This window comes from Melospiza melodia, chromosome 4 (assembly GCF_035770615.1).
Source record: "Melospiza melodia melodia isolate bMelMel2 chromosome 4, bMelMel2.pri, whole genome shotgun sequence".
Lineage (NCBI taxonomy): Eukaryota > Metazoa > Chordata > Aves > Passeriformes > Passerellidae > Melospiza > Melospiza melodia.
This window is the reverse complement of record NC_086197.1, coordinates 15,429,571-15,452,443: the sequence shown is the minus strand read 5'-3', so window position 1 is coordinate 15,452,443 and position 22,873 is coordinate 15,429,571. Positions and strand designations below refer to the sequence as shown.

The 22,873-nt window shown below is 39.3% G+C and overlaps 1 long non-coding RNA gene across 1 annotated transcript; it reads left to right on the top strand.

The window, feature by feature from the left end:
* The first annotated feature begins 6,774 nt into the window (after positions 1-6,774).
* Positions 6,775-21,256, top strand: LOC134417967 (uncharacterized). Its single transcript, XR_010027652.1, has 5 exons — positions 6,775-7,130; positions 16,093-16,232; positions 16,832-17,033; positions 17,432-17,609; positions 21,085-21,256. It is a non-coding gene; the product is annotated as an uncharacterized LOC134417967 (long non-coding RNA).
* The last annotated feature ends 1,617 nt before the right edge of the window (positions 21,257-22,873 follow it).

Sequence of the window (22,873 nt, the reverse complement as noted above, 5' to 3'; positions counted from 1 at the left end):
GGAATGAACTAGATGATTTTTAAAGGTCATTTCCAACTCTCTCAGTTTCTTCTCCTGCTGTTTATTGCATTAGCTCAGGTTGTAAATGCCTGTGTTGTGATTCTAAAAGTTGTGATTCAGACAAGGACCAATAGACTACTTCATGTCACACTTCTAATTTACAAGATAAATTTCAGGAAATTACATTAAAAATGTTGCAAGTGTATTATAGTTGAAAAGTCAAATACTTCAAAACTGTGCCAAAATTGAAGATATTTGTTCTTTTTCAAGTAGACCTGTATGACTATACTACAATGGTACTTTTAACTGTGTTTTTGAATGCTAAACACTTTTTTCTTTGCTTCACTGATGAGGCAAAGTTATTAATGAATGATAGGATAAATTCTAGATATTTTGGCTCTTTGACAAGATGGATTAAAAATGTCAGAAAGCAAGAAGTAAGAAAACAAGAGAGGAGAGGAGGGGCATTGTTTCCTCTTCATTTCACTGGCAGATGGCAAGGGATGAAGGGGTGTGAGGGAAGAGGAGCTGGATAAAGCCAGTATTGGTTTTGCATGACTTTGAATAATCAGATAGGTCAGCACAGGTGTCTTAGACAATGTGGGTCAGAAAGGTACCTTCAAATAGGAAGCCCTTTACCCCTACAGGAACAAGAGCTTCTCTCCTTCTGTTCCATTTTTTTTTTCTGGTATTTTAGTGAAGTGATTAATCCATTCTGTGTTTATGCTTTTGGCTGAAGCACCTATTCCTAGAGCAGCTACGCCCTTGCAGTCTAATGATGGGCCATTAACACCCCATGGCTTGCACACCCTGCCTTAAAGGTCCTCACAGCTGGACCTCCTCAGTCCCAGCAACCAGCTCCATCCTCCCACTCACAGAGCATTCAGGAGCCAAGCTCTCTGCATGCCTATTCCCCTGCAAAGTCAGAAAGGGACCACTATTCAACAGCCCATGGACCAGGCATGTAGCTGTAAGCCACAGCCAAAAATCTGAGTGGGAGGAACACCTGCAGCTGAACAGAAATGTGTCAGCAAAAGTGTTCAAACAACAAATTTTTATTCCCTGAGAGGGCAAACATGACCCATAAGTTGCCAGATGATGAAGAAAGAGAGAGATTGGGGGCGGGGGGTGGGCTGGGAATGAATAGGAAATAAAAAAGGGTAGCAGATATGGCCACCACTCAGATATTCCTTAGTAAGATATCTTGGTCCACTGAGGAGTAAAACCCTAAAAAAGCCAGTGTGGCAGTTCTTACACACCACAATTGTTGAGAGGACTGGAAAGGCCCCAGCAGATGCCCTGCTGTGTAAATCTTGCTGACATGCCTCACTTCCCTGGGCCAATTTGGAAGCAGAAGGGTGTTTGTGAATACTAGGATAGAGTGAGACCCCACCTGGAGTACTGGGCACTCTTCAAGTCTTCCCAACAAAAAAAAGGACATGGAATGTTGGAGCAATTCCAGAGGAGGACCATCAAATTTATAAGGGGACTGGAGCAGTTTTCCTCTAAGACAAACTAAGAAAATTGAGTCTGTTCAGATTGGAGAAGAGAGGGTTGCATGGAGGCCTCACAGCAACATTCCAGTGTCTTAAGTGGGACTACTGGGAAGTCAGAGAGGGACTCTTTGCTAGGAACTGTAGTGATAGGACAAGGAGTAATGGGTAAAAACTGCAAGAGGGGAAATTCAAGTTAGAGATTTGGAAGAAATTCTTTACGATGAGGATGGCTAGGCACTGGAATGGGGTACCCAGGGCCAGGTTGTGGCTGTCCCCAACCCTGGCAGTGCTCCAGGCCAGGCTGGGTGAGGCCTTGACAGCCTGGCCTAGCAGGAGATATCCGTGCCCATGGCAGCAGGGTTTGGGACTGGAGGATCTTTAAGGTCTATCCCAACCCCTTAATGTTCTATTATTTGATCCATATCACGATTCAGCTGATGTTTCTTCTCTGGTGTCTCCTGCAGCTAGCCCACACATAGTGGCCAAGGGAGCAGGATTTTGGAAGAGGACCAAAAGTGTCATACAGGCTACTGTTTACACAATTTCTCCAGCCCTTCCTGCTCTCAAGGAATCACAATTCTCTCAGACCCAGGAACTGTTGTACAACCAGCCATGATGATTCTGCTGAGGAATCCTGCTGTGGGAGGAATTTTTGAGCCTCTCCAAGTGCAGGCTGAGAGGTGCTGTGTCTTTGGAGGCTTAGAGGACATCTAGGAGGTTCATCTGAGGAACCTCCCCTTGGCACTAGGGAAAACAGCATTTTAAAATGTGATAGGAGAAAAGAGAGGATAATTAAAAGAGTCTGAGTACAGGGACAAAAATATCAAGGTCAGCTGGAAAAGATGGGATTTTGAGGCAGCAGAAAAGTTGGATAGATGAAGAAATACATTTGCACAGTCATGAGAGCTAGTGTACAATAGCCACATAAAGGCATGGACCAATTTTGTAATTTTATATTGTATCAGAATTGATCCAGGGTTTTAGACAGCAGCAGTACCAGGGCATTGTGTTTCTTTGGTACAACCTGAAAGACTTTGCAATAATGCAGTCAGCTCATCAGCAGCTCTTCTCTACTGTAGGTTGGCTTCACAATCTGAACTGATATATGGTGAGTACGGATAAATGGGGTATTTGCTTTAAATGCCACAACAGAACCCTGATTTAGATTCATACATGTTTTTCTGTCCACAAGCCCTGTTGGCTGATCTGCTTTACTACCAGTTTTTATCTGCTTTTCCAGGTCGATGTTGCTTAGATTATTGAAACTTACCCTTATATTTTCTAAGAGGCAAGGGTGGAAAGAAATAGAACATCTTATTGGATTAGCTAGTGAAAAATATCTGTGCTTTTACTATGTTATTATTGGAGTTGGTACTTCATTCTGAGTCTCAGTTTATTGTTTCAAATTCAAACTAACTGTTTTTGCTATATAATACTAAGATGTGAATTTCAGATATTTATTTTAATGAAGCTATTTTCATCAGCACCTTTGTAAGGGTCATATGACTATTTTGTTTATCTTTATAACAACCAATGAGATTTTTTCTGGTGATTTTACTTTTCATTTGATTTCACCTTCTAACGCCAGGTTATTAATACTTTTTATAAATTTGTCATTAATACTTTTAATAGTTTCACTATTCAGATGTCTGAAGTTCACATTTTGCATCTGAGATAACCTTTAAAATTGTCAGTATTTTGCTTTAGTAAATTTCATTTTGTTTGCTCAGAATAATGCAGATTAACAAGATTCTTTCAATGACAATGCTGTCAGTTTTCCAGTCTTCTTTAATTTTTGTATTTATTGCTATTTAATGTTTGCCAGAAAATTATACTAATGGTTTAAATGTCTCCTCAGCTGGTTGATGTAAGACTCTTGAACCTAAAATATCTGAGTTTGTTAATGTTTATTTGTCACAGAGACTACCTCACATCCTCCTTTGTTATGCATGGCTAATTATTTGATCTATCATAATATGTTCAGAAGTAGCTACTGAGCTTGTTTCCTTCCAAATTCCACTGAAATACATTCCTGCTTTTCCTTGATCCCACTTCACCATCCCACTGTCTGAACCTAGCTATTAACTTATAATTAATTCACTGAGTTTATTATTCAGCTTCTGGAATAATTCTAATTGCCTCATCATTAAAAATTTGTTGATTTAGTAAAACTCATTCATTTGAGTTACTAACCTCATTACCCACTTACTTCTATTTGTATTTTATATTAATTTCATTGTTATTTTTAATTCCCTCTCCATGCATACATGCACATACATGTACTATGTACTTGTGTGTAAATATTGGTGTAAACACAAAATTTATGTGCTTGCTTTCACTAAGAGGATCTTCACTCAAGTATATTTTTTGAATCTGAAGGATCTTGGCTTCTTGGGCATCCAGCAAGATGCTCCTGAAAAATTCCCAGTTGTTTTAACACTTTTTCATTTAAATGGATTTTCCCAACTCTAAACTCAACTGTTCCTCTCAGTTTCAAAAACCTGCAGGTTTTATAAGATCCAACAAGAGATATTTCAGGTTGGTGACATATCCTGTTTGCATTAAATAAATCAAACCTCATTTCATTGGGCAATTTTTCAATTTTTCAATTTTTGTAAAAGCCATTAACTGTTCCTTATTTATCATAATGAGGTCCATTATGGTGAGTAATTGATAATGGACATTACTGAGTTACTTGATATCCCATGCAGGATTTCTGTGTTAGGAAAAAAATCCATTACTTCCAGAAATTTCTGAAGTCCGCACTGGCTGTGTAGAGTGAGAAAAGGATCTGCAGGATGAAAGTCACTTTAGGTAACAGAATTTTCCTTTCTGCTCTTAACAACCTGATTTTTTGAGGGGAAGCTCCTCTACTTTTGTGAAATGTGGTAAGCTGTTGAAGAGACCTTCTAGTTTGATTTTGTTTGTTTAGTCAATTAGTACTTTAACCACAAATACTGTGGAGCCCACTCAGTCATCTCTGACTTTCTAATCATATAGCAGGACATTGGATGCAAAATATCACCACCACCTTATCTGATTTTCCACTGTAGCTTTTATGGAACACATTAGACATGAAATACAATCCTCCAAAATCCATTGGACTTACCCCATCAGGTTTCTCTATTATTAATCACATAATTTCTTTTCTCCTACATGACCATTTCCAACTACCCTTATTGACTCTCCAGGCTCCACACGATAGTGCTCATATTACCTCTCAGCATACTTACTTGCTTTTTGTTTTGTCATAAAAAATGATGTTTTTATTTGGCCTATGTGCTTGGATATGTATGTCTTGTTCTGTCATCATGATTCTCTCCTTTCATGTAGTTTGAGTAGATTAAGTCTTCCTGACTACTTCATCTGTCAACCAGAGCCCTGGTACCTATTTTGCTGAAATTAAAGCCATAATACCATGCAATCTTTTATTTTTGTAGAGGTTACCCTGCTGTTTTATTGAACCAGAAATCTTCTCTTCACCTACCACCACTACTATTGAACTCCATTGTTTTCTGCCTGCTTTTTAATTTTGCTTGAAAAAAAAAGAAGTTTAAGGTTTTTAAAGTATCAATTGGGGTAGCTTTTTTATCCTTTCCTCAGCTGCCTGGTTGATTAATGTTTTTAGTGGCTGAAAAATCACCTGGAATAAATAAATAATCATGTTTTCAAAGCTCTTTAATTGCCTTTAGTGCTTCCTGTTGGATAGGAGAAATCATCCTGTTGTGAAATACATCTTAGGCACATGCCCAAGATATTTCTGGGGCACTTTTGTCTACTCTAGTTTGAGCTGAACATCAGCTCTCTGAATTTCCTTCTGCTAAACTAGTAGATTAGTTCTTACAGGCTGTTATTTTCTGATGCCTCACACACTATCAGGTAGTTATTTGATTCTTCCAGCTGGGAGCAATAGACTTTAGAGATTCTCAAAATGTAGAGTGAAAACAGACCAATATTTGTAGTTTCTCACTTGAGTCAGTTACTTGTCATTGGGAAACTGGAGGATTTGCTGTGATACTGACTGAGCTGATCCACTGGGGAATCCCATATGTGCACAGTATGTGAACTTCAGTATCACAAATTCCTTCCCCATTTTGGCTACCAGAGTGAACCTCATGTAGAGGTGAAATCATTTCTATTCACAAGGAAGGATATAGATAATACTAGATTTGGTGTTGGTCACAGAAAATGATGACTATTCATCTTTGTTGCTATAGCAAAACCACGTGTATACAGCAAAACTTATAAACACTGTTCTGCAAATTCTGATGGAAACTCTGCTGCTGACTCCTCTATTTATATTTCACAGTGTCTGTTTCAGCTAGCTTTTATTCATTGTTCAAGTCAATCCCACCGTGTGTCAAGAGTTGTCAGCCAAGTTCAAACACCAGAGGAAGAGCACACACCTCAGGCAGTGTGTGTGAAAACCAGAAGTGCATTCCTGTAATTGTTCATGAAACTTCCAAACAGGAGGGTTTTAGTGGCCCATGTATCCAGCCCTTTCCTCTCACCATGAGCCACTGCTTGAGCTCTGCCTTTGGTCTCTGCCTGTTTGTCGCTCTGGCTGCTCCATGGCTTGGTTCTACTCCTTGTTGTGGGAGCATTTTGAAATCATTACGCCTTTATTTTCTGAGAAGCAAGATTTATGGGCAAGGTAATATCCTTTATTAGACTGTTTGGTTCATTTGGAAAAAATGGGCATTCTTGTGGGGTCAGAGTCCCTTCATTACACTTGTTTTCTGCCTGCTTGGTTTTTCCATGTCTGAAAGAACTGCTTGGAGAAAGCAGGCCTGCTCATTTTGTTCCTTTTGGTTGCTACATTTTCTTCCAGAGTAATAGAGAGAACACATGTACTTGTGTTATTTTGTGGGGACTTGTGTTCTTTTGCGGAGACTTGTGTGCTTGTTTTTCCAAAATCCAAAATAAAAATAATAAAACCAATTTTAGGCCAAACATCTGTATTTTGGCCCTGGTGTATGGAAACCTCACTGCCTCCAGGTTTTTTGGAAAAAGTCCTGGACTGATATGATCAACTTCTCTTTTTCTTAGAGGAAAAATAAAAATCTGCTTTACCAGTTACATAAGAGGGGGAGGAAAAACCCTATGGAGAATAGCAAGATATATGTATTGATTTAAAAATGACAAATAGAAACATTCCAAATATTTGCAAATTATATCTTCTGCTGCTCACACCCCGACTAATAGAAAAACAATCTGTGTTGAGTAACAGACTGTAGGTTTTGAATATTTTTAAGGCCTAATGCAGTCCTGAATTCCAGACCCATGCAACTTCTCAGCTATCTAGCAGAGTTTACGTAAGTTTTAACTGATTTAAATACCAATATATTTTTGCTTGACAGCATGGCCTCTGCATAGTGGGCAAAGAGTTCTTACACTCTTCTAGTAATTCCATTCTATGCTTTTCTCACTCTGTTTACTTCTCCCTGAAATGACCGTGACCTTCTGCCAGATTTTCTTGAAGGTTATGCTAATCTTTGTTGGCAAGAGAAACAGTAGCTGGAGCGAAAGAAGTGAAAGAGAATGCCACATGAGAATGAACAGCATGCGGAGCGTGAGAAGTTTCTGCAATAACTGGAACTGGAGCAGCCTTGTCAGCATGCAGTCCCTGGAGCAGTAAGTGGGGATGTACACACTGGAATGTTCAGGAATGAAATGTAAATTAACATTCAGGTGCTCAGAAAGGCATTTGGGATAAATCCTTTGCGAAGGCAGGTGGGGGCCCCTCAGGTACTTTCTGTGAAGTTTTGTGTATCTCACACAGCCTTTCATTTAGCCTCAAAAGTAATTTCTGTCGTGTTTAAGTCCAAATGAATTTGTTTGTCTCCCTGAAAGTGCAGTGCACAGCCTTTCACACATAAATAACAAATGCGTTTATGTGCAGGGTCAGACAAACTTCCCACAATATTTTCTGACCTGAGCATCTTAAAACATGGTCAAAATTATACTGCCTCGTGTCAGATTGTGCAGATCAGTATATTTAACAGCATGGAAGTATTCTTATGGAGTGAAGGGAAGGGGTTAATGCCACTGTCTTAAAGGAGCTGGAATTGCTGCTGCTTCCTAGAAGATCCCAAGCGTTGCAGTTTAAGCCACTTCAGGCTCTTGAACATTGCAACATCTGTAGCGTGGTTCAGGGCCAAAATGCAAACAGTTATGTCACATCTACTTTACAAGATGGAACGTGGTTTAACCAAGTTGAGGGGCAAGCCTGCTGCAAGGAGGCCCCACAATATATTTGTTTTTGTAGAACAGATGAACCCTAAATTAGTACCAGATGTCAGTACTAGGTCTGCTGTATGGGGAACACAGCAGGGAACAAGCAATTATGGTGGAGCCACTGTGAGGCCATATTTAAGGTTGCATTCTGTTTTACACTGACAGGGAGAACTCAGTCTTTTTATATTATATTAAAACACCGTCTTGCTCCATTCAGCATTGGTCCATGTGTGTATCTACTGGGGGATGATAAAGTGCCTTCTGCTCCCAAACCAGATTGCTATCTGCCTTTGGATTGCCTACACAGCATATCCATGCCCTATTTCTATTTGTGCTCTGCACTGAGATTGTGAAGAGTGGTGTGAGCTTCTTCTTTCTTGGTTTGCTTCAACTGCCTTTGGCTTCAGATGTAGCTCTGCTCTCATCACAGGCTGCAATGCTTTTGGCCTTGTGATCATTTTTCTGTCATTTTGCTTGTTAGTTTGTTCATTGGTTACTTAGCAATTTTCTTTGTTTTCCTAGACTTTTTTTGTTGCCAAGAACTTTCCTCTTGGCAAACAGGGAAAAGAGGAGATTTTCAGTTTGAGTTAAGCCATGTGGCTTCCAATAGCCTTTTAGTTCTCTGCCTCAGAACAATTTAGTCCCTTATCCCACATGGCTCTTTTGTGACAAGGTCTTCTTGCTTGCACTTCTCATCACATGTGTTGAGGGCATATGTCAGAAAGAATCCTTATTGTCAAGAAGATAATTGCTTTCAGAAAGCAATTATCTTCTTTAATGATTCTTTATTCTGGAGATTCCGCTAACTCCATGTCTTTCACTTGCTCAGATAAAAGAAAAGATCTTCAGTGTCTTCTCTTGAACTTAATTGGGAACCTCTGAGGGTTTCTTCAGACACCAGCAGGGCAACACACAGGGCAAAGACTCTGTGTTTGGAAGGCCTTTTTTTCTCATTAATGTCTGAGTAGTTTTCCTTTGGTGCAATACAGTGCATAGGGAGTTCAAGGAAGATAATTTAATCCAAAGTCTTCAAATAAATATCTCTTGTTTCTTCCTTGCTTTTTAACTTTCATGACTTAGTGGTCCCACAGGCTCCATCTGTAGAGGGATACTGTAAAGGGCCATGATGTAGAATTTGGCTACATTCTCTTACAATCCAGTGTCTGGCTGATGCACACACCTTTGCACAGTTTGCATGACAGCCCATATCCTACAAAATAGCACTCAGTTGTGGCTGAGGTTATAGTAAGGGCCAGGGGGTGTTTGTAGAAAACAGTATGGAAAAAACCACCTGGTCTGGGATAGCTCATGGCTATGAGGGCACAAGTTTGCTCTTAAGACCATGCCATTCCTTCTAAAGGACAGAAAAGGGACCCTGGGATGTTTTATTTGCTTGTGCAGCTGTGGCTGTATTGGTCCTGAAGAGGTTCAGAAGTATGTTTGTAAGAATAACTCAGTGTTGAGTTCCTGTGATGACACAAAATCATCAGGAACAGCAGGAAGCCTTTGGTATTCACCTACTGGAGTAAAAATTGTATCTTCTGAGAACTGTTGATCCAACTGTATAGACCATTTTGGTCACTCCATGACAACACAGAGACCTATTGCCCTTCAGAGAAAGATCTCTATGCAGTTTTGCCTACTGGAAATTATTCTTCTAGCAACATATACTCCTTTTACAGGATCAGAAAAAAATCTTTCTTTTGATAGGAACTAATTTTATTTCTTTCTTCACTGTTTTCACCATAACCAAAGAGACTTTTAGGCTGTTGTCCCTACACACTGCATGTGTTCATTAGCACTGGCTAATGAACTTACTGCCTTTTAACCTCCTGTTTATGACTTCTTCTTGAACACACTCCTTAAGTGAGAAACGTCTTATGGTATTCACAACCACATAATTAAATCTGACTTCTCAGCCCCTCAGAACTGATAAAAATTGCTTTTTTCATTTGAGAGTCTCAGAAGAAAGAAACTCATCATCAGTCCCCTGGGGTCAGTGTCTACTCTTACATATGCCTATAGATTTTATTAGCCTAAACTTTTCGACAATCAGGCAGACTCAGTGGTATCTGTCAGGGGTCTGGGTTGTGAACACAGCCTTGCAACCTGTTATCCATCTTCTTCAGCCCAAATGAACCTGGAGTTTAGGTTTATCTAATGAACTACAGTGCCCTGAATCTACCATCTTCAGCTCCTCTAGATGAGTCTGTAGTCTCTCCTGATACTTAGGAGATTATTTAAAGTAGTTCCAAAAAATCATAAAGTGATCCAAGCTTTTGTGATCATAGTGGAGGAGTGAAAAGTTGTATTCTCTTTTACACTCAGTCTGTTTTTCACAGTCAAATATTGAATGTCTGTGAAAATTTACACCTCTTTAATCCATTAATTAAACCTTAGTAGGCTGAAAAGGTTCAAAAAATGGAGTGATGATTGGCTGATTGAATTGATTCAAAATTTTATTTAGTATGTTACTGCATACTCCAGAACTGTATATTTTTCAATCCCCTCTGCCTTAATATCTCAAAAAATAAAAGGTACGTATGGAATGAAAGTTTGATAGATTTACTGGAGTTAAAGCATATTTTTTCTCTCTGTTAATTAACCAAGTTTTACTTTTTCAGTGGCAATTTTATGTATGCTACAGAAAGCTAATGGTAAAAACATTCTGCTCAACATCTGTCCTCCAACTCAATTTCAAGAGACAAAAAACACCAGCAATACATTAATTTAGCTGATATGTTCCATATCTTTAGGGATAAAACCCATATTTTGCCTGGTTGGAGAAAAAAGCAGTAAAGGAATTAAGTTATGCAAAGAAGACCTTGTTTGTTGAACATTAAAATACTTTTCATGTTTAGGTGAGACAATTCTAAATATATGCCAGCAGATAAATCACTTGCCCTGCTTGTGGGGACAAAGTATTGATGAATTGTGAGGAAGGCAGCCCTGAACAAGGAAATTTGCTGTGCAATTGGGGAGAAATGCTGCTGCCTGTGGAACAAAGCCATGTGCCACTGGTGGCTTAACCTTTCCATGTTTCTTTGCTCTGTTTTGAGTTAAATGTGTTACACAAGTAATTGGTTGCACCCTTACAATGTGGTATTGTGGCACATCAGTCTGAGGGGCTATGGAAGAAGATGCTGCTCTCAGAAAGGGAGCAGGTTCACCTTTTATATAAGAGATGCCAATTTAAAGAATATTCTGCAGATTTTCGCTGAATGAGGCATCCATCCATCTATCTATCTATCTATCTATCTATCTATCTATCTATCTATCTATCTATCTATCTATCTATCTATCTATCTATATATCTATATATCTATCTATCGGATCTTGTTCTAGATCCCCATTTTTCTAGAGTTCTTTTAGCATACAAAGAAGGTGGAGAGATGTTTGTTTCCTCCTGCAGGTGATCATGCCAGAGCTCAGGCTGCATTAGAGGTATTGTGCAGGGAGATTGCCAAATGCAGACTTATGGAATATTGGTTGTTAGGTTAATGGAAGGCTTTTTCAGAGTGAGAGGAAAACACTCATAACACTAATGCTGTTGAAATATGTGGCTGGCCCTGAGCAAGGGCTTTCCAGCCAAGGGATTGAAGAATGGGATTTCTGATACTTCTATTAATTAAATGAGGGTAGGGTGTTCAAAATGTTTATGTCTTGGATGATATTCCAGTTGATAACCATGCAGATGAATGAGATTAGGAAACAGGGGAGATACTGCCTTGCATGATGTTCTCTGTTTGGAACTCATGGCACAATTGCAACACATTGTAAGAAAAAATCAGTTCTGGAGCTTTTAGAGGCCTAGAGATCATATAACACCTAACAGTTCACCTAACTTTTGTCTCTGAGTGAGAAAAGAGGAAACTCCCAAAATAGGTTGCTGTCAGTGTCTCAGATGTTTTTTGCTTTGGTTACTATAATCTTCTCCTGTCTGGCCCCATGGTTCCTCTGCTCTCTCCCTCACATCTGTCCTGAATGTTTCTGCTAAAGTCATACTCATTTCCTCTCACACATTAGCACTCTATTGATTTCCTGTCACTTGCCATGTCAAATTCAAGCTGCTCATCTTTATCTACAATGCCCTTATTGTGTGCTCCTGCCCATATATTCCGTTTCATTTCCTCTGACTCCCCCTCCCACATCTCTGATCTGGAAATGACCTCAGTTCACAGGATTTGTGGTCCACAAAAGAAAAGACTGAAGTGAAACTGTTTTTAATCAACATTGGTTGATTAAAATCATCTTGATTTTAATTAGCTGGTTTCTGTAGCAATTCATACACTCCAAATAGAATTGTATTGACCTAACATATTTTTCTGTTAATATAAGCAAACCAGGGCAGCTTTCTTTGAGGTTATTCCTCTTATTATTTTGTAAGCCTATGATACATGCATTAGTTTGCATTGGCATGCAGAAGCTAAACTGATAAAACCATTTTGAGAGCCAATATGAGTGTTGACAAGAAAACAATTTCCTTCCATTTTACACTTCTGAGATTTGAAAAGAATAAATAAATATCTTGTCTTCCAACTGAAACAAAGCTCTCAGAGCATTGCTAGAAATAAGAAAGACCTGCACCAGTAACATAACAGTGGGACATAAAAGGAAGTTGATTCTCTGTGAATGAAACAGAAAAAAAAAGTTGATCTGTTTCCTGGTTTCTCACATTTTGCCTACTTCCTAAGACCTTTATTTATCTGTAATCTACAGGAAAGTTGCGCCTTCCTTTCCATCATGCTACCAGCTTCTCTTCCTAATTGCCCAGCATGTCTTTTCTATTTTTTTTGGTGTCTTTTCTTATTGCCTTTTGTAGCCATGTTATAGAGGTGATGAGCATCTAAAGCAGCACTAAGACTGATATAAAGAAGATCTTTGCATGGTACACTTTACCAGCTGTAACTGTGTACAATTTTGACCATGGGTATGTTCCAATGTAGCAATCTAATTACCCAATATCCCATCTGTGCATCCGTCAATGGACACATCCACCTGATCCTTTGTTATGCCCTAATATGGTCTTTGTTCCATCTTCTCCTGCCCACTTCTGATGTGGTCAAAAGTTACCTATTTTGTAGTTGCATCTGGTTAATTCAGCTTGACAACCATCTTCTAAAATAACTTGGACTTCCTCACTGCCCTATCACTTTCCCACAGTGAAGGCTGATTATGTGGGGGATAGGGATAGTGGCCTTTTTCTCCTGTCTGTGCTGGGGGTTAAGGCTACAGCTACCTACATGTACACAAGGAGTTCTTCAACCTCCTGTAGCCCCCAGTTAAATTTCATGTACCTGGTCAACCACCTAAATGTTTGTATGGAGGTTTCATGCTTAACACTTGTTGATTCTTTTTCTCATTGCCAAGAAGATACATGTTTGGGAAGGCTCTCCTTGTTTAGAGAACCTAGAGTTAAACATTGGATCAGTCAATTTGGCACTGTTTTCGTTATAAATCTCCTGCAAAAGGTGTCAGTACTCAGGGGAAATATCCTCACTGTTGCCATGCTACAGGAGTTTGTGTGGGGCAGCTCTGAGGGTTCTGTTCTCTTGAAATAAAACAGAGTGAAGGGAGAAGCCAAGAACACAATGCACACTGCACATGTGTGTGCACGTTTGTGTGACGGCTACAGTGTTTTTCTGCTGAATTTGTTTACTTTGAGACTGAAGGTGAAAACAAAACAAGTGGACCTCTCTTTTACTGAGGTCACAATAAGTCAAATACACCAACAGTGTAAAAGTGGTTTGGCTTCCTAGTTCTCCTCACCTGAGCTAGCAGTGGCTGTTTATCAAGCACATTTATTTTACTATCAGCAGAGATAAAGCAAGTTGAGGAAAAAAGGGTGGGGGTTACACGAGAGGCCAAGGACAGGGAGCTTTCCGTGCAGCCTCTCAAACACTTTGATTGTAGTTTAGGATTTTTCAAAGCTGCACATGTTGTGTAATATCTGCCAATAAACACAGCTCAGTGGGTGAGAAATCTGTCTGCCTCTTGCTGAGGATTAGAAGAGAAAAGACACCAAACGAGCAGTATCCTCACATGTGGGTCATGCCCCTCACTGAGGTACTTGCCCCTGACCTAATCCTGTTCTACTTTGTCTCCCTCGCTCCCTCCTGTCCTCCTTCCCCCTTCTCCTCCTCTACTGCTGCACTACTGGTGGTCTGGTGCCTGCTGCACAGATGTTTTCCCCATGCTATTATAAGATTATTTTTCAAGTGGCTTCTTGGAACAGATGTTCCAGTGTATGCACTCTCCTTGTCTTGGCTGAAAGTGCTCTTTGCAAAGAGCAGATTGCCTTGCTGCTCTCCTTTTGATCTGAAGAGCGAGCGCAAGGAAAAATCCCCACACGAACGATGCTGGGTTTTGTTTTGGGCTGCTTGGCAGTGCTGCACCTGGGTGTGTGTCTCCTGCTTCTTTTCTCCCCATCACTAGTGCTGCTTGCAGATGGTTTTTTCTGTGCCTTTCTTCCCCAGCCCATTTTTTTTCCCTTTGTGATCCAATACTTTACTCCCACTGCCTTTAAATTTTCTTTCATCTGATATTCTGTATTCGTGCTTTCAAAATCTTTCTCTACCCATTGCCAGCACTTCATTTTTCCCTTCCCTTGGCAACTCCTGGACTGTTAGGACGGATTAGTCCCATGAGTTTGGGTAAAGAACCTGTTCCTCTTTTGATCTTTTAGTTTTGAATTTATATTCATTGCTTAGTTTTTCAGTTGTCCCAGTGAATTCATCAGGGTATTGTTGCTTCTGCTTTTTCATTTTATTTCTCCTATAGGCTCAGGAACATTTTCAAGAATCAAATTTTCTTATGATGTCAAAGGAGCATCTTTTCCAAGTGCCACTAAATTTAGAGATATAACAACAGCATGGCACAAGGAGGTTGTGAATTTATGCTACATTTTAGCACCCTGTAGCTAGACTTTAACCAATGAATCTCATCTTTTGCGATTAAAAAAATTAATTACAAAATCTTTATTTGCTTACATCCTGTCTATTAAATAGACAGTATGTCAGCTTCAACTCTCTCTGTTGCCCTTAAAATTTCAACTTACATGAAATCAATCTATAGGGAGAAAAATAAATATTGATAATTTTGTCTGAGCCAATGAGAGAGAATTTTGAGTGGGTTCCTAACTTACTATTAATCAGGTTCAGTTGATTTGGGATTTTTTTACATCAGCAGAGAATTTAGTTTGGATACCTGCCCATTTTTACTCTTGTTTTAATATGGCCAACACTCTATGTACCTATTAACTCATTTTGGATTGTCTTCTTACGAAAAAGTTCTGCAAAATTCAATGGGGAATGCTAACCTCACCTAGGAATGTGAAGGATTCTCTAACAGGAATATTACTTTCTATTTCATTTTCAGTCTGTCCTAGATTCCTCCAGAAATGTTAATACTCCTTGTTCATTTATAGAATTGCAGAGAAATTTCTCTAGAACTCAGCAGGGCTAAAATGATGAATTAACACACCTTCCCAGGTTATAATTTTAAACCACAGTTGTAGCCTAGTGAACCCTTCCCTCCTCTAGCTTCCTTCATAGGATTGTTCCTATATATATTAAAAAAAAAAAAAATATATATATGTGTATATATATATATATACAGACAACATATATATAATATATATATATGTTCTGTGTAGATATATATATTCTGTATATATATATATTTGGTATATATGTATAATTATATGTTCTGTATATATATTCTGTATATATATGTTCTGTATATATATATTCTGTGTATATATATATATATATATTCTGTGTGTATATATATATTTGGGGTTTTTATTCATTTTATTGCTGATACACGCTGAATTACAATGCCACAGAACAATCCTATGAAGGAAGCTAGAGGAGGGAGCTACTACTGCCTGTGATGTGATCTAAGCCTGTAAGAACAGCTGTGGTTTTAATGCACTGCTCTCAAAGTAAGAACACCTGTAAAACTGACCTATGGGTATAAATTCACCTGCAATCCAAATAATCCATTTGAGATAAATTATTCTATTTCCATTCATATTTGGGGCCAGACTGCCACACATTCTTCTTCTCTGGAAACTTAGAAAACTGTCCTTTCAGTACTGCTGCTGGTAGGTTGCTCCTTCCACTTGCATTCTGCACTGAAGCACTAGAAGCCTGCCTGAGCCACCTCTGTATTGTTAGCATCTAAAAGGGTATTGGAAGGGTAGAGGAAGAATATTGTGCGTTTTAGTGATGATTTTCAAAAGGCTTATGAGAGAAAGGTCATGTGACAGAAAGCATGTGATGTCAGGAGACTGGATTCTCATGCTGTGGGAAATCCAGTCCTATTTTCTGACCTTTCTATGTGATTGGTGTTACAGGTGACATTGCAGACATAGTCACATCCAGCACCTGAAATTTGCAAGAACCGCCCCCAATCTTTTCAAACAAAAGAAATAATTGAAAATAAGCTGAAAAAACAGTCATATGTTGGCCATCCACATAATTTCTTCTGATGCAGGTGAGCCACATGTCATTCATAACAGATACTGTTCTGCATTCTTGTTATGATTCTCTGTTGACAGAAATGCCAAAGGATTGCTGGCCTGTTCCAGTGTTCAACTATTCCTGCTGCCCATAAAGTTTTCCAAATCTGAATAACATTTATGGTTGCCATTGTACAGGCAATGACAGAAAGATTTCTCCAAAAACTCACAGGTGACTGTAGGAATATCTAGGCTGTTTCTGCTGGGCTCCTTTAAGCCTCTGATTTAGGTATAACCTGTTACCAAAAGTCCTATGGCAGCAGCCAGGGGTTGCTTTAGTTTTATTTTGTTCATTTGGATTAAATGATGAAAATGAAAGTTTAACACATAATTGCTTTCTTTTTTATGTAACTAAGTATTTAATTGGTTGTGTCAAAATAAAAAACTGGGGGATTCACTGGCTGGTTTTTTAGTTGCTTTTTTTGCTTTTTAGCAAGTATAAAAAGTAAAACATATGGAATTATTATTTTTAAAATGTGGAAAAATTCAGTGTTACATAAGCTGATCTCTAGCTGATAATGTTCTATGTTAGGATGATATTTTTGTTGCCTTTCTGTTTATCCTTCTTCAAAAGAATATGGAGCATGGAAGAGGACTTAAACTGTACATTTCCAGAAGATGGTATCAGAGATGTCTCTGATGAAGATGTGCTTCCACATTAGATATCTTCCTTACTTCATGGTCCAAGGAAGAGTTAATCTTAAAACACTCTTGATCTGTGCTGGACAGAAAAATGTGAAGAACAACGACTCCTCTTGCAGTAGACATTTGCAGAGGTAAGCACCTATGAACAGCAGGGGTCAAAAGCTGCACAGCCCCTGAAGAGCTTCTTGGGGAATTACTACAGATTTTAATTATAATTTAGACAAAATAAAAATCTAACCTCTAGTGATTGGCAATTATCTGGATTTGAGTGAGTTGATAGTGAGTTGATGACTTAATTTATAGAATCATAGAATATTTTGCATTGGAAGAGAGCTGAAAGATCATCTGGCTCCAGCCCCCTTTGCCATGGAGCAACCAAGACCTGCTTGCTCAAAACCCCATCCAAGCTGGCCTTGAGCCCCTATGTCACTTTAGTTTTATACATAAATTGTCAAAGTTTTATAACATGCTCCTGTACATTTCACTTTTTGAGTCCTTTGGAGGACAAATTGTATTTTTCTGCCTCCAGATGTGACCACCCCAACATTTCCTGTTAGAAGTGTTGCTAACAGAGCTTGGGCAAAAGAAATCATGAGAAGGTGGCTTTCCAAGTGAATGAACATCAGGGCAAAGAAGTGACAGATCTTAGCTGCAAAAATGAAACAAAAATTATGGAATCTGAACACTTCAAGAAAGATTTATCAAGGGTAAGATCCTATATCCTATATCAATCCTATTATTTAATAACGTGGGAAACCAACAACTAGGTAATAAGTTTGAGAAAAGATTATTATTCACAATAGACGGCTCTCAGTAACTTGACTTAATTCTGTGTATTAATTAACATTTATACTTGATCAGAGCACTTTGAAATAAGATAGCAAATCTTGTCCTATTTGATCTGAGAAGTCAGAAGGGACAGGCTCTTCACAGCAAAGGTTAAAGGAAGAATTGGCATAACTCAGTCCCTAAAGTGCACTGAGTAGTCCTCCATGGAGGACTTTTGATAACTTTGCATCAGCATTTCTGCCTGCTGCCCTCTTTCACAGATACACCTAAAGATATATAGGCACCTTGAACCTCAGTCCCAAAATTTATGGGCTGTGGGATGAGGTGGAGTTAAAAAAACTTAAGTTCCTTTTTCATGGTGACAGGTTTGTGCTCTTGGACTGAGATCTCTGCACTACATCTTTCTGAAGCATAACAAATATTTTTTTTTCTCGCCAGCATTCTGATATCTGATGTTCAGAATATGGTGTTCCTGAAAGACAGAAGAGAGGATATATTTTTGTGCTTTTGCCCTACAATTGCCTTTTTGTTCTATATGCACATTTTATAACACCTATACCTTGTGCTTTGAGGTTTCCATAGGGTCACAGACTTGGTAGAGGCCTGAAAGATTAACTCACACTAAGTCTGATTTAATATCACTATCTCTCTGTTGTGATTTCCAGCTTTCTGAGCCACCCTAGGCAGCCTTTCCCTGGATTGTAGATTGGTTTGTTTGATCTGACTCTAGATTACTTAGAAGTAGGGCTTTTATTTTGGCTTGTAATTGTAACTAAACATCAAATGAACTCAATAATGGTAAAAAGCTGCATCCCAAACATTGTAATGATAAACTGACACTAAGTACCTTTTTCCAGGAAGTTTTTCCTGCTCCATCTGGGTCTGAACATTCCTTTTCTTTACAGATACAGATGGACTTTCATGTTCTCTCTTTCCCTCATGCCTCTGGATACCACAGTTAGTCACACATCTAAAACATTCCTCCTATCCCTCTTCTTTCCCTCAGTCCAGCATAGCTCTGGATGTGTCTGGATGCATCACCCCTGATGCCAATCTTGCTAGAACTGTTTGCCCCTGGATATTTGAGGCTGCAATTTAAAATTACCTTGTGGGAAGGATAGGGTTAAAAAAAAGCATGATTTTACATGGGGGTTTACAGGAAGGTAATCTGTGGGCAAGGATAAGGCACATCTAATCTACACGATGATCTTGCTTCATCAGTGCCTTACAATTGTCCTACAGGACTATTTATAAATAGTTCAGTAACCATCAGCTGGGAAATGTTTTTAATGACAAACTTCACCTCCAAAGCTTCTGTGTCCCTTCTCCCTGGACAAACATGTGGCAATCCATTAATATTAAACAAAATGTTGCTTATTTAAATGATAAATGGGAAGCATGTTATTGGTTAACAGCTCTGTTTGGAAACAGTTTTAGAAGTGGTCGTGTAACAAAATGGGAGGAAACCCAAGTGTCAACATAGAGCATTAAAGCTGAGGTGGTAGCAAATGCAGGCAGTCAGCTAGGAAGGACTATGAGAACTTACAAACAGGAGAACGGGGCTCTTTAATTTAGGAATCAGGTTTAAACCCTATTTTCTGATTGCACAATTGAATTTAACACTTAGCTAACAAACAGACCTAGAATTTGAGGTTGCAAAGTCCATCTCACAGGATGTTTTCCTCCTGGCTCATTAGACTTATGAAATACGCTTTTCTTTTTTGTGTCACTGCAGTGCAATTGATTTCAGAGAAGGCTTAAATAACATTGCAGAAGTCTTCCCTTCCAAAGGACAGCCAAAACTTCCTTGGCTCACCTGCCAGTTCTATTCTGACTCTTGTGTGTCACACAGCTGTCGGCTCCCACCACACAGCTGGATGACTACTGAGTTTATGAGAATATTTGTGACCACTCTTAATTTAGATGAAAGCTATGATTCCAGCAGCCAATGGCAGGCAAACATTGGCTGCCTAATAGATATGAGCACTTTCTTTTATAAAAATGCATTCTAGTTTCTGGCACTCTGTAGATGGCTGAGTTCAAGGGCTGGAAAATGTGAGGTTGGGACACTGTGATTCAGCTGTTTGCTGTATAGCATTCATTATTATCTTCTGTATTTTCCCACAAGGACAGTTATAAATAATTTTGTAGTGATCAGATGGGAGAAGTAAGCACAATCCTTAGTCAGCACAACTGGAGAACAAGCTTTCCATCATCCCTCCCTCCCTTTCTCTATCTGACACCCTTGTTGTTCCCTGACCACTTTTACTACTGATGTAGTGGCCGCAGCCTGGGTGCTGATGGTGCAGGAGCTCCTCACCTGTGAGGGTGAACAGGAGAGAAAAGAGCCATGAGGAACCTCACTCTGCCTCCCCCTCCACATGCCAGCTGGAGCAAATGTCTGTAAGTCTGATTCAGGGTCCTCTGAAGACCATGCAAATATTTGTGTTGATTTCAGTGGCTTTGGATCAGCACCTGTGTACACAGTAAGGGTTTTTTCCCATAAAAGGACAAAGTTGTGTTTTCCTTTCATAGAGAGAAAGGAAGCACCAGTAGTGCCTTCCCTGCCCTGCTCCTGAGAGAGTTCCTCTGGGTGCTGCTGTGCATCCTGATTTGCTGTTCTGGCAGATCCCTGGAAAGCCTAACCCGTGCACATGCTTCCATTCCTCCTGTTCCAGGACAAAGGAACGATGCTTGGTGTGTTCCACCTCATAGTGTTCAATGTTCAAGGGGTAATGAAAGGCCAGGAACATTTTATGGAATGTGTCCATTCCAAGAGAGGGAAAATTAATCCTTTATTACCCAAGGCAACTGTAAGTTAGTGTGAGTGACACAACACCTTGATCCTTTAAGAGTGCATTCCACTAGCACTACCATGGAATTCCTGTTTTTCTTTTAAAGCTTTTGTACCTAAAGCTGTGTGGTTTAACTGCTTTGTTTAGGTTTTTCTTTTTTCTTGGAAGAACATGGAAGAGAAACTCACAAGCAAATAAAATCTAAGGCTACAGTTCAGAAAAGTTTACCAACTCACAAGTCACTTAAATTCATGTTTATGTTGCCAGATCTCTGAAAAAAAAGTGTAATAAGGTCAAGTCCCAGGAAATCTGCATGATTAAAAAAAAATTAAGAAGAATTTATAACCCATGATTCATCATTTTGATTGACTGCTGTTGTATTAATGTACTATGTTTCATCCATTTCCTTCACTTTAATTCTGTGGTTTCAAAGTCTGTCTCATAGGTTGATCAAGTCCCTCATTATAAAGTCCTACTTTGAAATTTGGATCACAAAAACTTTCTTTTACATGTCATCAAGATCATAATGAAGATGAAACGAAAAATATTATGGCATTAATTTTGTGGGATTAAAAAATTATTTCATATTGTTTTTCAGCTGGAAGAAAAAGATGGCTTTCTGTATTCTTTTGAAATGCAAAGGAGTTCAGTTTTTCTATTCCTGGAGTATGTTTCTATTGATCTGTTATGATTCATCTCTGGAAGAAGTCTCTAGATAAAACACTTCTAAATAAAAATCTGTCATTTGGGGGAAAATGGACATTAATGGTGTTTTGAGAGCCCTTGCGATGCTTTCATAAGTGACAGTACTTTGATGAAGGCTGTGATTCTGTGTTCTGGTCAATAATACAAAAATTTCCAACTCTTTATGGACCTTTGAGGCAAAGTGTTGATTGCAGGAGGTGATGAAGATAAGTATGATTGTGTGCAAAAAATGGGAAGTTAGGGAGGTGTTGGTGACAGGACTATGCAGCAATAAGAGATTTGGAGGTCAGAGAATTGTGGAAAAGCAAAGATCACAGAAATTTAGAGAAGCATGTGGCACGAGAAACAGCATCACTTCGCGAGCAAGGATAAGTTAATCATAGAGAGGGGAAAAAGTGAAAGAGAGGAATGAGATTTGTTGGCTCAAGAGCCAAAATCCTGTTTGGCCATGGGAGAAACATAAAAGGTGGTTGATAAAATATTAAATGAATACTTGAAGAAGGTGAGTACATAAGGTTGTGTGAGATGCCATTGATCGGAGCAGAAATTGATGTCATGGGATTACTGCCAGGTTTCTGGAAGAGTCAGGGCAAAAATTGCTGGCAGATATCCTATTTCCTTGCTCTTAGGCTATCTATAGATAATGCTTTACAGTCCCCAGACCTTTGTGAGCCACCTTCAAGGCTGTCTCTGGCACTGTCCAGAATCCCTGAGAGCTACAAAGGGTGAAGGTAGAGGTACCTGCTGAGCAGACGAAAGGGACCTGCCCAAAGGAAAGAAAGACCACTTTGGACATAATTATGGTTTGTTTTTTTAATTACTTTGCATGTTGGAGCAGAAGTAAGGGTTAGAGTTCAAGAGGCTTCTTTTTATTTTCTGTGGGGGATTTTTTGCAAGAACAATTATCTGAGGACCCAGCAAACCTGATTTTTAAACTCCTTACTAGTTCCACAGAAAATTCATACACGTGAGGACAAATAATCTTCCTATATTAAGTGCATGGTGCCATTTTCCCCTTTTTCAGCCTGGGCTCTTTTCTCCTCATTCTGGTAAACTCTGCTGCCTTAAATATCTTGGTTGACTCTCTGGAAAGGCTGGTTGAGAACCAGACACATGGTAAGGGGTTGTCAGACAGCAAGGCTCCGAGGTCTTATAGGTAGCATGGGGTACTGAATACACATAATCATGGAGAAACAGTTCATTTTGGCAGATGTGCATCAGCTAACAAGGTGTAGTCTAGCCACAGGGAAGAAGAAAGGCAGAATAAAGAGGTACGGGGCAAGCTTTCCTGCCGTGAGCAGGGATAAGTATGGAAACTCACTAATTTTAGTGTCACCCATGTAGGAATAGGTGACACCAGCAGTATGTATTCATGGTCTGGTAGAAGACCAGACTAAGAGCATTGCTGACCCAAGTCCTGTGCTGTTTGAAGGGAGGGTGCTTGTACTCAGAAATTATGAAGGAATGGGCCAAGAAATGCCTTCATTTGGAGCCTGTCGAAGTTTTGTGTGTTCCCTCAGAGATTACAGATCTCTTCCTCAGAGAGTGTGGAATGAGCCTTGCTGACCAACCTGCCTTATGCACCAGAGACAGTTCTTCTTTGATTGAAGAATCCTGGTACTTCTGGGCTGAGTCAAACTTTTGATATAGAGCAGAGTGGGAGGTTTTAGAATTGGGAGGTG